This window comes from Lathyrus oleraceus, chromosome 2 (genome assembly GCF_024323335.1).
Source record: "Lathyrus oleraceus cultivar Zhongwan6 chromosome 2, CAAS_Psat_ZW6_1.0, whole genome shotgun sequence".
Lineage (NCBI taxonomy): Eukaryota > Viridiplantae > Streptophyta > Magnoliopsida > Fabales > Fabaceae > Lathyrus > Lathyrus oleraceus.
In genome coordinates, this window is record NC_066580.1 from 238,658,788 (window position 1) to 238,671,897 (window position 13,110).

Sequence of the window (13,110 nt, forward strand, 5' to 3'; positions counted from 1 at the left end):
CATGATTTGTTTGCCTCTGGATTTTTATCTTGTAATTTTTGAATCCATGTTGTGCAAAATTGATATGCTATGGTTCATTGCTTTGTGAAATGCTCATCTTTAATCTAATTGACCTGAAATTTGGTATGCTTGATCCTCACATGTGGTTTGATTTTTGAGCTTTGGTTTGGGATTTTTATCATATGCTATCACTGTTTTTGACACATGAAGATATGTTGTGACAATTTGTGTCACATTTTGGATGTAGCATTTGTGCATTTTTGTTTACCTATCATTTGAGCTCTTCTGGATCTAATTTTTTGCACAGTGCTTGTTCATAACATGTGGAATTCACATAAAACATTTCAAGACCATTGGATGTGTTTCTGTTTTGATTTGGATTTTCTAATTTGGATGTCCAACTTTGTGCATATTGTTTGCCTTTGCATGACATGGATCATTTGAGCTACTTGCCTTGTGAATTGATCTTGGTCCTTTTGAGGACATTTTATTGGTTGTTTGAATGTGCATTATGCAAAAGATTTACTTCTGTTTTGGTCATTTGACTTGCTTTTGAATCTAGTCTTTGTACTAGTGATTTGTATACATACTAATTGTGCTTTGTGTTTCAGGTTTGGACATTAACCTTGATGATTGGTTTGGTCTCACCTTGTGAGATGCAAATACCTTTGAGCATTAATTATTGTTGTTTTGTAGGTCAATTGATGTGATAAACTCATTTGAGTGCTTGCATTTGTGCCTTGCATTGAGTTGTAAATATTGGAAAGTTCCATTATTGTCTGTTGGTTTTCTGATTGAGATATTAACTGTTTAAGCTTTTGTACAGGTACATTAGTTGCTTGCTAGCTTTGCTTTTGCTTAAGCTTTGGAGTATGGTTGATACACCACTGAGGTAGCTTAGCCTTCTTACTCCATGTAGTCTGGAAGTCCTGTCACCTTTTTGGCAGGCATTTTGGCTGAAGTCCTCCTTAAGAGGCTCTATTTGTGTTTGTTTACATTTGTGCCAAAGACCTCCAAGTGAGGCATGTTACTTGTTAAATCCTCCTAAGTGAAGAGGCAATTGACAGATAGAAGGGACTAGTAGCCAGTCCCCTGTTATTCAGTGAGTCGTTCTTTATGTTTGCACTACGTGCTGATGCTCTAGAACATGTACCCAAGATCTCTGTATAGAGTCAGTCAAGTGGAATATGATCCCTCTTTCTGGATCCCCATGCTTTCTTTGTCATTGAGCTCACCCTGGCCAGGGGTAAGAGCATGAGGTCTCATCCTCATTACCATTTTGATCTGCTCACCCTAACTCTCAATGTGAGTCGTTAAGAGCTCCTGTTTACCCCTACAATTTTGGCTTGTTTGTCGAGGTTGATATGACCCCTCTTGACTAAAGCCCAACCGTTTTTCTGATCCTCTTGTTTGTATATAGAGTGTGATGCTTGTTCGATTATGTTGATGTTTATTTGCTGTTTGAACTGACTTACTTCCTGTGTGAGTTAGATGCATGATTAGAGACTTCAACTTAGGGATTGTGGATTGCATGACAACTATTAGGCTCGAGTCAGTCTCCCTTTTAGTTTGATTTGTTCCCTTGGTCTCTAGTTAGGAGAGAGTTGTACCCTTGTTAAGGGGAACTACGTCGCCCTGATTCTCATACCAGATGAGATACGTAGGCAGGAGATCGAGCGAGATCTCTTCGGGCACCCTTTTGTTTTTTTAGTTTGTGTGTGTCAACCTTTTTGTTTCTTTTGACGTCTCAGCGTCTCTTTGTGTTGTGTGACAACTATTAGGCTCGAGTTCCAGACTCCCTATTAGTTTGTTGTTTCCCCTTTTGTTTTTTGAGTGTGTTCAACCTTTTTGTTTCTTTGGACGTCTCAGCGTCTCTTTGTGTTTGTGTGACGACTATTAGGCTCGTGTTCCAGACTCCCTATTAGCTTGTCAATCTGATAACCTTTTTCTTTGGTGTTCGTTGGTTAGCGTGTGCTATCTGTTTGGAGTCGGATATAAGTCCATGTATTGGCATTCTGTTTCCTTTTGTGTTTGTTTGGAGTCGGATATAAGTCCATGTATTGGCATTCTATTTCCTTGTTTGTGGTTTTTGTTTGGAGTCGGATATAAGTCCATGTATTGGCATTCTGTTTCCTTTTGGTGTTTGTTTGGAGTCGGATATAAGTCCATGTATTGGCATTCTGTTTCCTTTTGAGTGTTTCTTTTGACGTCTCAGCGTCCCGTTTTTGTGTTTCGTTTCGGCGTGCGTTAGCCGAGCTACGGGTGCTCTGATTCTTTCTCTGGATAGAGAAGATACGTAGGCATAGGATATGATATCCTAGCGAGCATGCTTCCCATTTCCCCGAACTACATTGACTCTGATGTTTGTTTCTGACAAACTACGTAGGCCCAGGATGCGACATCCTGCCGAGTCCCCTTCCTCCATCTTCTTTCACCTGTTTTGTTATTCCAGTGTGTACAATTTCTTTGACCAGTTTATTAGCGACCTTTTCCTATTCTTTTGAGCGTGGATCCCGTCGAGACAACGGACGTGAGGGGTGCTAATACCTTCCCCTTGCGTAACCGACTCCCGTACCTTGTAATCTCTGGTCGTAAGACCGTTCCTTTTCCCTTTCTTAGGTTAGTCCAGCGCTTCCTTTCCGTCATAGGATGAATAGCGTCGGTGGCGGCTCTGTAAACATGTTTTTTTCCGCCGGGTTGTTTTTCGCGTTGCGACAGCTGGCGACTCTGCTGGGGACTGAAGTTGACCTCTTGCTGGTCCTGTAAGGGCAAATTGTCATACAACATACAATCATAGGTTTCGATGATGACAAATGACCACCATGGATGAATCGGCATTGTCGATTCCACTTCTACAAAATAAATGCAACATATCATCTATCATATCCTTTTCTATGCTCATCTAAAACTGCTATATTTCATACAACATATGTGGATAAAATGTGATCATGACAAAATGCATGAAAACCATAAAAATATGAATTTTTGCAGATTTGCAGGGTTTGAGTCGACCGCAAGGGTCAGCGCATGAACCACGGGTCAGCGCATAGCATAATGAAGTTGGTCACTGGTCAGCGCATGGAAGCTTGAGTCGACCACAGGTCGGCGCATAGCATAGTGCAGTTGGTCACGGATCAGCGCGTGGAGACTTGAGTCGACCACAGGGTCGGCGCATGAAGCCTTCATTTTCCCACAGTCAGCGCACGCCGACCTATGGGCGACGCATACTGATATTGCAGGCCATGCATCGACGCATAGACCTGCTATGGTCGACCGCTCGTGCGCAAACTCAGTTTTTTGTGTATTTCCCACTCTGTTTGAAAAGCTGTTAAGTTTGGTTGGTAAGTTGGTTACTATATATAGAAGTTTAGTTACTTGTATCAACCAACATTTGTCAAATTGATTCAAGTGTTCAAAGAAATAAGAAAAAGTGAAATAGGTGTCCAAGATTCATCATCTTCATCTTCAACATCTCACAACACATCAACTACACACAACCATTTTTGAAGTGCTTTGTGATTGGTTAAAGGTGATAAGGTTCGAAGCCGAGATTGGGGAATCCGGTTCGGGTTGAAGCTTGTGATAGGTCTTTTCTTGAATAAAACCGTTAGGGTTTTGTCCTCCAAGACTGGTTTGTGTTTGGGGGTTTTTGGACGAATTTCTTCATCAAGTTTCAGCTGAGCGAAGGTGATTGAGAAGAGGAAGTCTTCATCAGTCTAGTTGCGGATTCTGTGATATTGAAGGGAAGAATTCGGGTTCGATTTGTTGTAGCTGAGATCAGCCGGGCCGAGGGTTTGAAGAACGGAGGGTTGTTCAACAAAGGGGCTGGAATCGGAGGTCTATCAACAACAATCGAAGGACTTGATTCACCTTGAATCAAGGAACAAGGAGTGGAAGAAACATTCAACGTCTTGAGAGTTCGGTTGTATATTTGCTTTGCAATCCTTGTATAAACGGTTAAATTCAACAGGTGATATCTATTAAATCATCTCAATTCTAGTTTTAGAATTAAGGGCAGACATACCCCGAAGCGAGGACGACGGGGGAACTGCCTCATCAAATCTTTGCCTTCTCTATTTTTCAGCATATTTGTTTTTAGCTTAACAATTAAGTGATTTTAGTATAAGTACTTTTATCAAACCTTGATATTAATTGAGTAAGAAGTTAAAACTCTGTTTTGAATTCAAAGTACAAGTAAATATTGTACTAGACTAATTGAAATCTCTTACTCAACATAAATATCACTTGGAGTGTTTTTGCACACCAAGTGTTTGATAATTTGCCTAAACCAAAATTATCTTAGTTGTTTATCTAGTTTGGTTTGCTCTTTGAATCATTGGAACTAGGAATCTTAGCTAGTGAAACAAATCCTTGATAATGTGACTAGTGTAGTGATTCGTATTCTACATTATCACTAATCCATAGGCTTGATGCATATCCGGTTTTCCAATAACGGTTCGTTTTAGACTATATTTTCCTCGGCCGCTTCCGCACTTAAAACAAATTTTCAAAACCAATTCTTAATTGGTAACGCCGACTCAAATTTTAATTGGGATGTATTCAACCCCCCTTCTAGATCCGTGCCATAGTCTAACAAGTGGTATCAGGAGCTCCGGTTCACTCCGTGCTTCAAAATATAACTTTGAAAGAAAATGGCTAACGAACCTAAAGGGGCTTATAATAGAGCTCCCATTTTCAATGGTGAAAATTATAGTTATTGGAAAGACTGTATGCGGGTGCACATAAATTCCATAGATAGAAAAATATGGAACGTTATTCTCAATGGTCCAATTGAAATAACCATGACCAATGAGAATAATGAATTAGTGCCTAAGCCCGAAGCACAATGGACTGATAATGATGAAAAGAAATACAATTATGATTGGAAAGCCAAAAATATCCTAATCTCCTCATTAGGTGTAGATGAATACTATCGTGTATCCCATTGTCCTACTGCTAAGGCCATGTGGGATTCACTACAAATTGCCCATGAGGGGACGAACGATGTTAAGTTGGCAAGAATCAACACACTAACACAAGAGTTTGATCTCTTTTTCATGGAGCAAGGGGAAACCATTGCTGACATGCAAAAGAGATTTACTCATCTTATCAATCGATTACATTCACTAGGTAGGCCGGTTTCCAATGATGTTGCTACTAATAAGATCTTGAGATGTCTTAACAGGGAATGGCAGCCGAAAGTGACCGCCATCAAAGAAGCAAATGATCTTACCATATTAGACTTGACAACATTATTTGGAAAACTACAAGAGCATGAACAAGTACTCTTGAGCCTAGAACAACACGAAAAGAAAGAAAAGAAAGACAAAGCAAAGGTGAATGAAAAGAAATCCATAGCTCTTAAGACTTCCTCCTCGAAGTCTCAAGCAAAAGAGCAAAGTGATTATTCCTCGAGCGACGAAGAAGAAGAGGACAAGAGCGAAGATATGGGGTTGTTCGTTAAACGTTACAATCGTTACGTGAGAAAGAACGACATCCAACATTCCGAGAAGAACTTGGTAAACTTCCGGAAACAATCAAGGTACTCTAAAAATGATGACTCAAAAGGTAGAATGACTAGAGGGTCGTGCTACACTTGTGGGAAGCCCAGTCATTACAAACCGAACTGCTCGATGAACAAGAAGACAAAGGAAAAGGAATCATACAAATCACACAAGAAATCATCAAAGCCAAGGAGAGCATACATAGCTTGGGAAAGCGATAGCGACTCCTTCGATGATGAAAGTTCTAGTGATGAAGATGAAGATGCAAACCTATGCCTATCTGCTCATCAAAAGAACAAAAAGAAACAGGTACGACATGCTAAATATGAAAAATCCTCTAGTATGTCTCATCATGAATTACAAGCTGCTTTTGATACTTTACACTGTGAAGCTAAAGAGGCCTTTAAAAGGCTTGCCTCAAATAACCAAATTTTTACCCATTTGGAACAAAAAATTCGAGAATCCGAGAGGAAACTTGAGGCACTCAAAGCTTCTATAGTAGAAAGCACAAAAACAGGTTGTGAGGACCTTAGAAGTAGGATGATTAACTTTGGGTGTGATACTTGTTATATTTGGCAAGGTGAAGTAAGAAACCTAAAGGCCAAACTTGACAAGGCTCTTGAGCCCAAGATTACCTTTGCAATCGATAAATCAAACTTTCAAAAAAGTATGGTTAACCCATAACAAAAATATAAATATGTTATAAAGGATGAAGACAACAAAGGTAATCAAAATGTTAATTTCTCTTGTCTTTATTGTTGCAAGAAAGGTCACTCCATTGCTAAATGCAGATTTAGGAGATTCTTAGTTCCTAAAGGCATTTATCAATGGCTGCCTAAATGCAACCATTTCGTTACTCACCATTCAGGATCCAATAAGCCATTGGGTACCTTCTCGTGTTAATTGCATTTCCATAGGTACAATGCCTCGATGCCACCGAAAGAAGATGGGTTCTCGACAGTGGATGCTCAAGGCACATGTCAGGAGACATATCACTCTTCATTGACTTCGTGGCTAAGAAGAAAGGATATGTAACCTATGGTGACAACAACCGTGGAGCAATACTAGGTAAAGGTAGTGTAGGTAACCCTTCTTCCACTACTATTTCTGATGTATTGCTTGTCGAAGGTCTTAAACACAATCTACTTAGCATCAGTCAATTATGTGACAAAGGATACAATGTATCGTTTTCAAAAGATTGTTGCAAAATTGTACATAATGATGATAAGAAGAGTATGTTTAATGGCCTGCGAGTGAATAATGTCTATATGTTAGACTTGAGCGAAGTATCGTTAACAAGTGACAAATGCCGCGTAACAATGAGTGAAGATTCATGGTTATGGCATAGGCGTTTAGCACATGTTAACTTTGACTTACTAAACAAAATAGTCTCAAAAGATCTAGTCTTAGGTCTCCCCAAAATAAAGTTCACCAAGGATCACCTTTGTGATGCTTGTCAAAAAGGGAAGCAAACGAGGATCTCATTTAAATCCAAAAATATCGTTTCAACAACGAGACCTCTCGAACTTCTTCATATGGACTTATTTGGGCCATCTAGGATTAAAAGTCTAGGAGGAAATTATTACGGTTTCATAATAGTGGACGACTTTTCTAGATTTTATTGGACTATCTTTTTAGTAAGCAAGAGCGATACGTTCGCCGCCTTTGAAAGGTTTGCTAAGCTTTCCCAAAATAAATTAAATACAAACATTGTTTCAATTAGAAGCGACCATGGGGGTGAGTTCGAAAACCATTTATTTGAAGAATATTGCGGTAACCATGGTATCGATCATAACTTCTCCGCTCCACGTACTCCTCAACAAAATGGGGTTGTGGAGCGTAAAAATCTAATTTTGGAAGAATTGAGAAGAACAATGATTAACGAAAGTGGTCTACCGAAATATTTTTGGGCCGACGCCATTAGTACGGCGTGTTATGTTTTGAATAGGGTGCTCATTCGCCCCATTCTAAATAAAACACCGTATGAGCTTTTAAAAGGGAGAAAGCCAAATGTTTCTCACTTACATGTTTTCGGTTGCAAATGTTTTATATTAAATAATGGAAAGGAAAACTTGGGCAAATTCGATTCCAAGGCCGACGAAGGTATCTTCCTCGGATACTCTCAATCGAGTAAAGCATATAGAATATATAATAAATGATTACTTGTTGTGGAAGAGTCTGTACATGTCACTTTTGACGAATCCTATCTGAGAAACGTCGGAAAGGGTAGTGTTGTTCATGGTGCAGGTACATCAACGGAAGACATACTCAAAGGTGGCGAGCCGGGGATTGATCAACCCGACAAAGTCAAAGTTGAGGAGGATAAAGATGTACACCATGAGGAAACCGAGGTAGCTCATCCACCTTCAAACGATGATCTCCCTCAAGCTTGGAAGTCTCCCAAAGACCATCCAATCGACAACATTCTCGGAGATATCTCAAAGGGTGTTACAACTCGATCGAAGCTAAGTAATTTCCGTTATCACTTCGCCTTCGTTTCACAAATGGAACCTAAAAACCCAAAAGCAACCCTACTCGATGAACACTGATTTTTGTCAATGCAGGAGGAACTAAATCAGTTCACTAGAAATGAGGTTTGGGACCTTGTCCCTCCTCCGCGAGATCATCGAGTAATCGGCACCCGATGGGTGTTTAGGAACAAGTTGGACGAAAACGGGGTAATAACCCGTAACAAGGCGCGTTTAGTCGCGCAAGGGTATAACCAAGAGGAAGGCATCGACTATGAGGAAACTTATGCGTCGGTTGCCCGACTCGAGGCTATACGCCTTCTCCTTGCCTTCGTTTGTGCGAAAGACTTTAAACTATTCCAAATGGATGTTAAGAGTGCGTTCCTTAACGGTCACATAAATGAAGAGGTCTACGTCGCACAACCTCCGGGTTTTGAATCTCATGAGTATCCCGATCATGTTTACAAACTAAAAAGGGCTTTATATGGTCTCAAACAAGCTCCTAGAGCTTGGTATGAGCGACTGAGTAAATTTTTACTTGATCAAGGTTACTCGAGAGGAAAGGTTGACACAACTCTCTTCATTAAACGTCAAGGAAAGCACTTGATACTAGTACAAATTTATGTTGACGATATTATATTTGGACCTACTAACATGAATCTCGTGAGAGAGTTTTCGGACCTTATGCAGGTGAATTCGAAATGAGTATGATGGGGGAGCTCACATACTTTCTCGGTTTGCAAATTAAACAACTCAAAGAAGGAACTTTCGTGAGTCAAACAAAGTATTGTTTGGACCTTATCAAGAGATTTGACATGGCAAAAGCCAAGGCCATTGACACCCCCATGCCAACATGTACAAACTTGAACAAAGATGAAAGTGGTAAGGATGTGGAGGTAAAAAGGTATAGAGGTATGATTGGATCACTTTTCTATCTTACTGCTTCTCGTCCCGACATTATGTTTAGCGTGTGTATATGCGCAAGATATCAATCATGTCCCAAGGAATCCCATCTAAAAGTTGTCAAACGAATACTTCGATACCTATCCGGTACTCCGAAGTATGGACTATGGTATTCCAAAGGTAATGATTGCTCAATTGTAGGTTTCTCCGATTCCGATTTTGCCGGTTGCAAATCGGATAGGAAAAGCACCAGTGGCACTTGTCACTTATTTTCAAATTCCTTGGTCAGTTGGCATAGCAAGAAACAAGTTTCAGTTGCTTTATCAACCGCCGAAGCGGAATACGTTGCCGTCGGTAGTTGTTGTGCTCAAATCCTATGGATTAAGCAACAACTATTGGATTTTAACCTCAAACTCGAACGTATTCCCATTTTCTGTGACAATACAAGTGCCATTAACCTTACCAAAAATCCTGTGTTGCATTCTCGCACCAAACATATCGAAATTCGACACCACTTTCTTCGGGATCATGTAGAGAAAGGTGATGTTGTATTTGAACATATTAATACTGAAAATCAACTAGCGGACATTTTCACAAAGCCGCTAGCTACTGAGCCTTTCTTTCATATTCGCCGAGAACTTGGTATTCTCGACATTTCTGAACGGGCGTTATAAATTGCCTGTTTTACCTTATTTCATTTAATACCATAATCTTGTACTTCTAACAAGTTAATGTTGTTGCAAGAATAATTATATTGTTCATCAAGTCATTCCGGAATAGAGGTGATATTGTTCCTTCTCTCTCTCCCAAACTTCATAGTTAATACTACATGATAATATTGTACATATATGTATCGTTTCTTATGCCTTAACTGTTTGGATGTTTAAATGTTATGTGGCATTCTAATTATGTATCAAACATGTGAGCATATGAGCATAACAGTGAAAATTGAAAAATTTGCCTGTATGAGTCGACCATAACAGGGCAATGGTCGACGCACATCTTACAAATTTTCCTGTTTTTCAAAAATCAAACAATATGCGTCGACGCATGCAGAGGTATGGTCGACGCATCGCTCGAAAATTCAGTTTTTCTCTGCAGAAAACCTTCAAACTTCCCATGCATTTATATTCAAACTCTCACTAAGTGTGCATTTACATTTCAAACTTTCCACTACATTATGAGTTGCATCTAGCTAGTATCTATTGTCTCTTGGCCTCTCCTCTTCCCAAAACCCTAAATCCTCATCTACAAAAAGGGAAACCTCCTTCTTGCAAAATCATTTCAAATGGCTTCCTCATCCCGCAGACCTACCGGTAAGAGATCACGGGAATCATCCTCTGCCTCTCTACCCATTATTGTTGTATCGTTAGTTCCACCGGCTATCGTCGATTCCTTCAACAAAGATATCAGTAAAAGAGGAGTTGTGAGGCAGCATGCATTCTACAAACTCACCGCAGAACGCATGCATCTCGTCGAAATCATGTCTCTGCTACAGTATCATGGCATTGTCAAATTCCTGGAATGCAATGCCAAATATAGCGAAGACCTGGTCCGTGTGTTCTACGCCTGCCTTCATGACAAATTTCGCGGGCAAAAGTTTCACTCCAGGATCGGCACAACAAAGGTATCCTTTAAGTCTGCCGTTTGGAATAAATTTTTTGACATGACTGTGGCTGCTGATGAAAATCCTCTCGCTGAGGTAACTGACTCTCACCAAATAGAAGGTTATGAGTTTAAGAGCGCGTTGAACGACATGCTGAAACGACCCTACCCGGATCACATTGTGAACAGTGATGCGTTCCCACGAACTGTCACTGCCAGCAAGCTGAAAACAGGAGAGCACATTCTCTAGTGGATTGTGTCACCCATCCTACGACCTAAGAAGGGTGGTCTTTCCCGAGTTGAACAGGCTGAGGTTCATCTCATATACATTCTGAAAAATCAGCGCAAAAAGTGAAGAAGAAGAGGAAGAGGAAAATGAAGAAGAGGGAGCAGGACAAGCCTTTGAGCAGCATGGTGGAGATGATAATCCTCCACAAGTTGACACTCACGACTACACAAACTCCGCTTGGGTTCAGAATTCACATTCAACTGAAGAAGATGCCCCCAACCAGGGTGGCTGGGGTGAATGGCAACATACGGGCTGGTCAACAAAACGCCAATTCTACCAGCCGTATCAATATGGTGATGAAGAATCCCATCTGTCTCCTCCGCAGCATGCAAACTCTTCTGAACTGTTGGATATGATGCGAAATATGCAGCTGGCTCAACAATCCTTCATGCAAACTCAGGATGAGCACTATGCTCATATTAGCAGCCAACTTCAAGCCCAAAATGATAGGCTCGATAACCTCTATACAAGCATGAATGAACGGTATGCAGCATTTACCGAAACGTTTGAACGCCAGGAGCGGTCGGTCGATGTGGGCATCAATTATCTAGGTGGTGTTGCTGACCAAATATCGTCTCTGGAAGACCCCTACAGAAACCCGGATATCTGTTACCATCGAGGACGAGACCATTAGGACATAGAACTACATATGCATCTATATTTTTTGTTGTTTGACTGAACTATTTTTCTGCTGTGCTCGTTTGTGCAAATCAAATTTAATGATTATCTTCCGTTATTTTGTTCAGTAATGATATTTGGTGTGATATTGTTATCTCCTATTAAATTTCATGTTACGTTGACTACTCGTTCCTTTTCTCTTTTTGATGTTGTCAAAGGGGGAGAAGACCATATGGACCAAAGCCAAGCCAAGATGATATTCACAACAATTTGTTAGACAGTCTTAGATTACAAAAGAAAGGGGGAGTGTGTAAATATTGCATGTTGTTTTTCTCTTTGGCTTTACACATGTTGTCATCATCAAAAAGGGGGAGTATGTAAGGGCAAATTGTCATACAACATACAATCATAGGTTTCGATGATGACAAATGACCACCATGGATGAATCGGCATTGTCAATTCCACTTCTACAAAACAAATTCAACATCTCACCTATCATATCCTTTTCTATGCTCATCTAAAACTGCTATATTTCATACAACATATGTGGATAAAATGTGATCATGACAAAATGCATGAAAACCACAAAAATATGAATTTTTGCAGATTTGCAGGGTTTGAGTCAACTACAAGGGTCAGCGCATGAACCACGGGTCAGCGCATAGCATAGTGCAGTTGGTCACTGGTCAGCGCATGGAAGCTTGAGTCGACCACAGGTCGGCGCATAGCATAGTGCAGTTGGTCACGGGTCAGTGCATGGAGACTTGAGTCGACCACAGGATCGGCGCATGAAGCCTTCATTTTCCCACGGGTCAGCGCACGCCGACCTATGGTCGAGGCATACTGATATTGCAGGCCATGCATCGACGCCTAGACCTGCTATGGTCGACCGCTCGTGCGCAAACTCAGTTTTTTGTGTATTTCCCACTCTATTTGAAAAGCTGTTAAGTTTGGTTGGTAAGTTGGTTACTATATATATAGAAGTTTAGTTACTTGTATCAACCAACATTTGTCAAATTGATTCAAGTGTTCAAAGAAACAAGAAAAAGTGAAATAGGTGTCCAAGATTCATCATCTTCATCTTCAACATCTCACAACACATCAACTACACACAACCATTTTTGAAGTGCTTTGTGATTGGTTAAAGGTGATAAGTTCGAAGCCGAGATTGGGGAATCCGGTTCGGGTTGAAGCTTGTGACAGGTTTTTTCTTGAATAAAACCGTTAGGGTTTTGTCCTCCAAGACTGGTTTGTGTTTGGGGGTTTTTGGACGAATTTCTTCATCAAGTTTCAGCTGAGCGAAGGTGATTGAGAAGAGGAAGTCTTCATCAGTCTAGTAGCAGATTCAGTGATATTGAAGGGAAGAATTCGGGTTCGATTTGTTGTAGCTAAGATCAGCCGGGCTGAGGGTTTGAAGAACGGAGGGTTGTTCAACAAAGGGGCTGGAATCGGAGGTCTATCAACAACAATCGAAGGACTTGATTCACCTTGAATCAAGGAACAAGGAGTGGAAGCAACATTCAACGTCTTGAGAGTTCGGTTTTATATTTGCTTTGCAATCCTTGTATAAACGGTTAAATTCAACAGGTGATATCTATTAAATCATCTCAATTCTAGAATTAGAATTGAGGGCAGACGTACCCCGAAGCGAGGACGACGGGGTAACTGCCTCATCAAATCTTTGCCTTCTCTATTTTTCAGCATATTTGTTTTTAGCTTAACA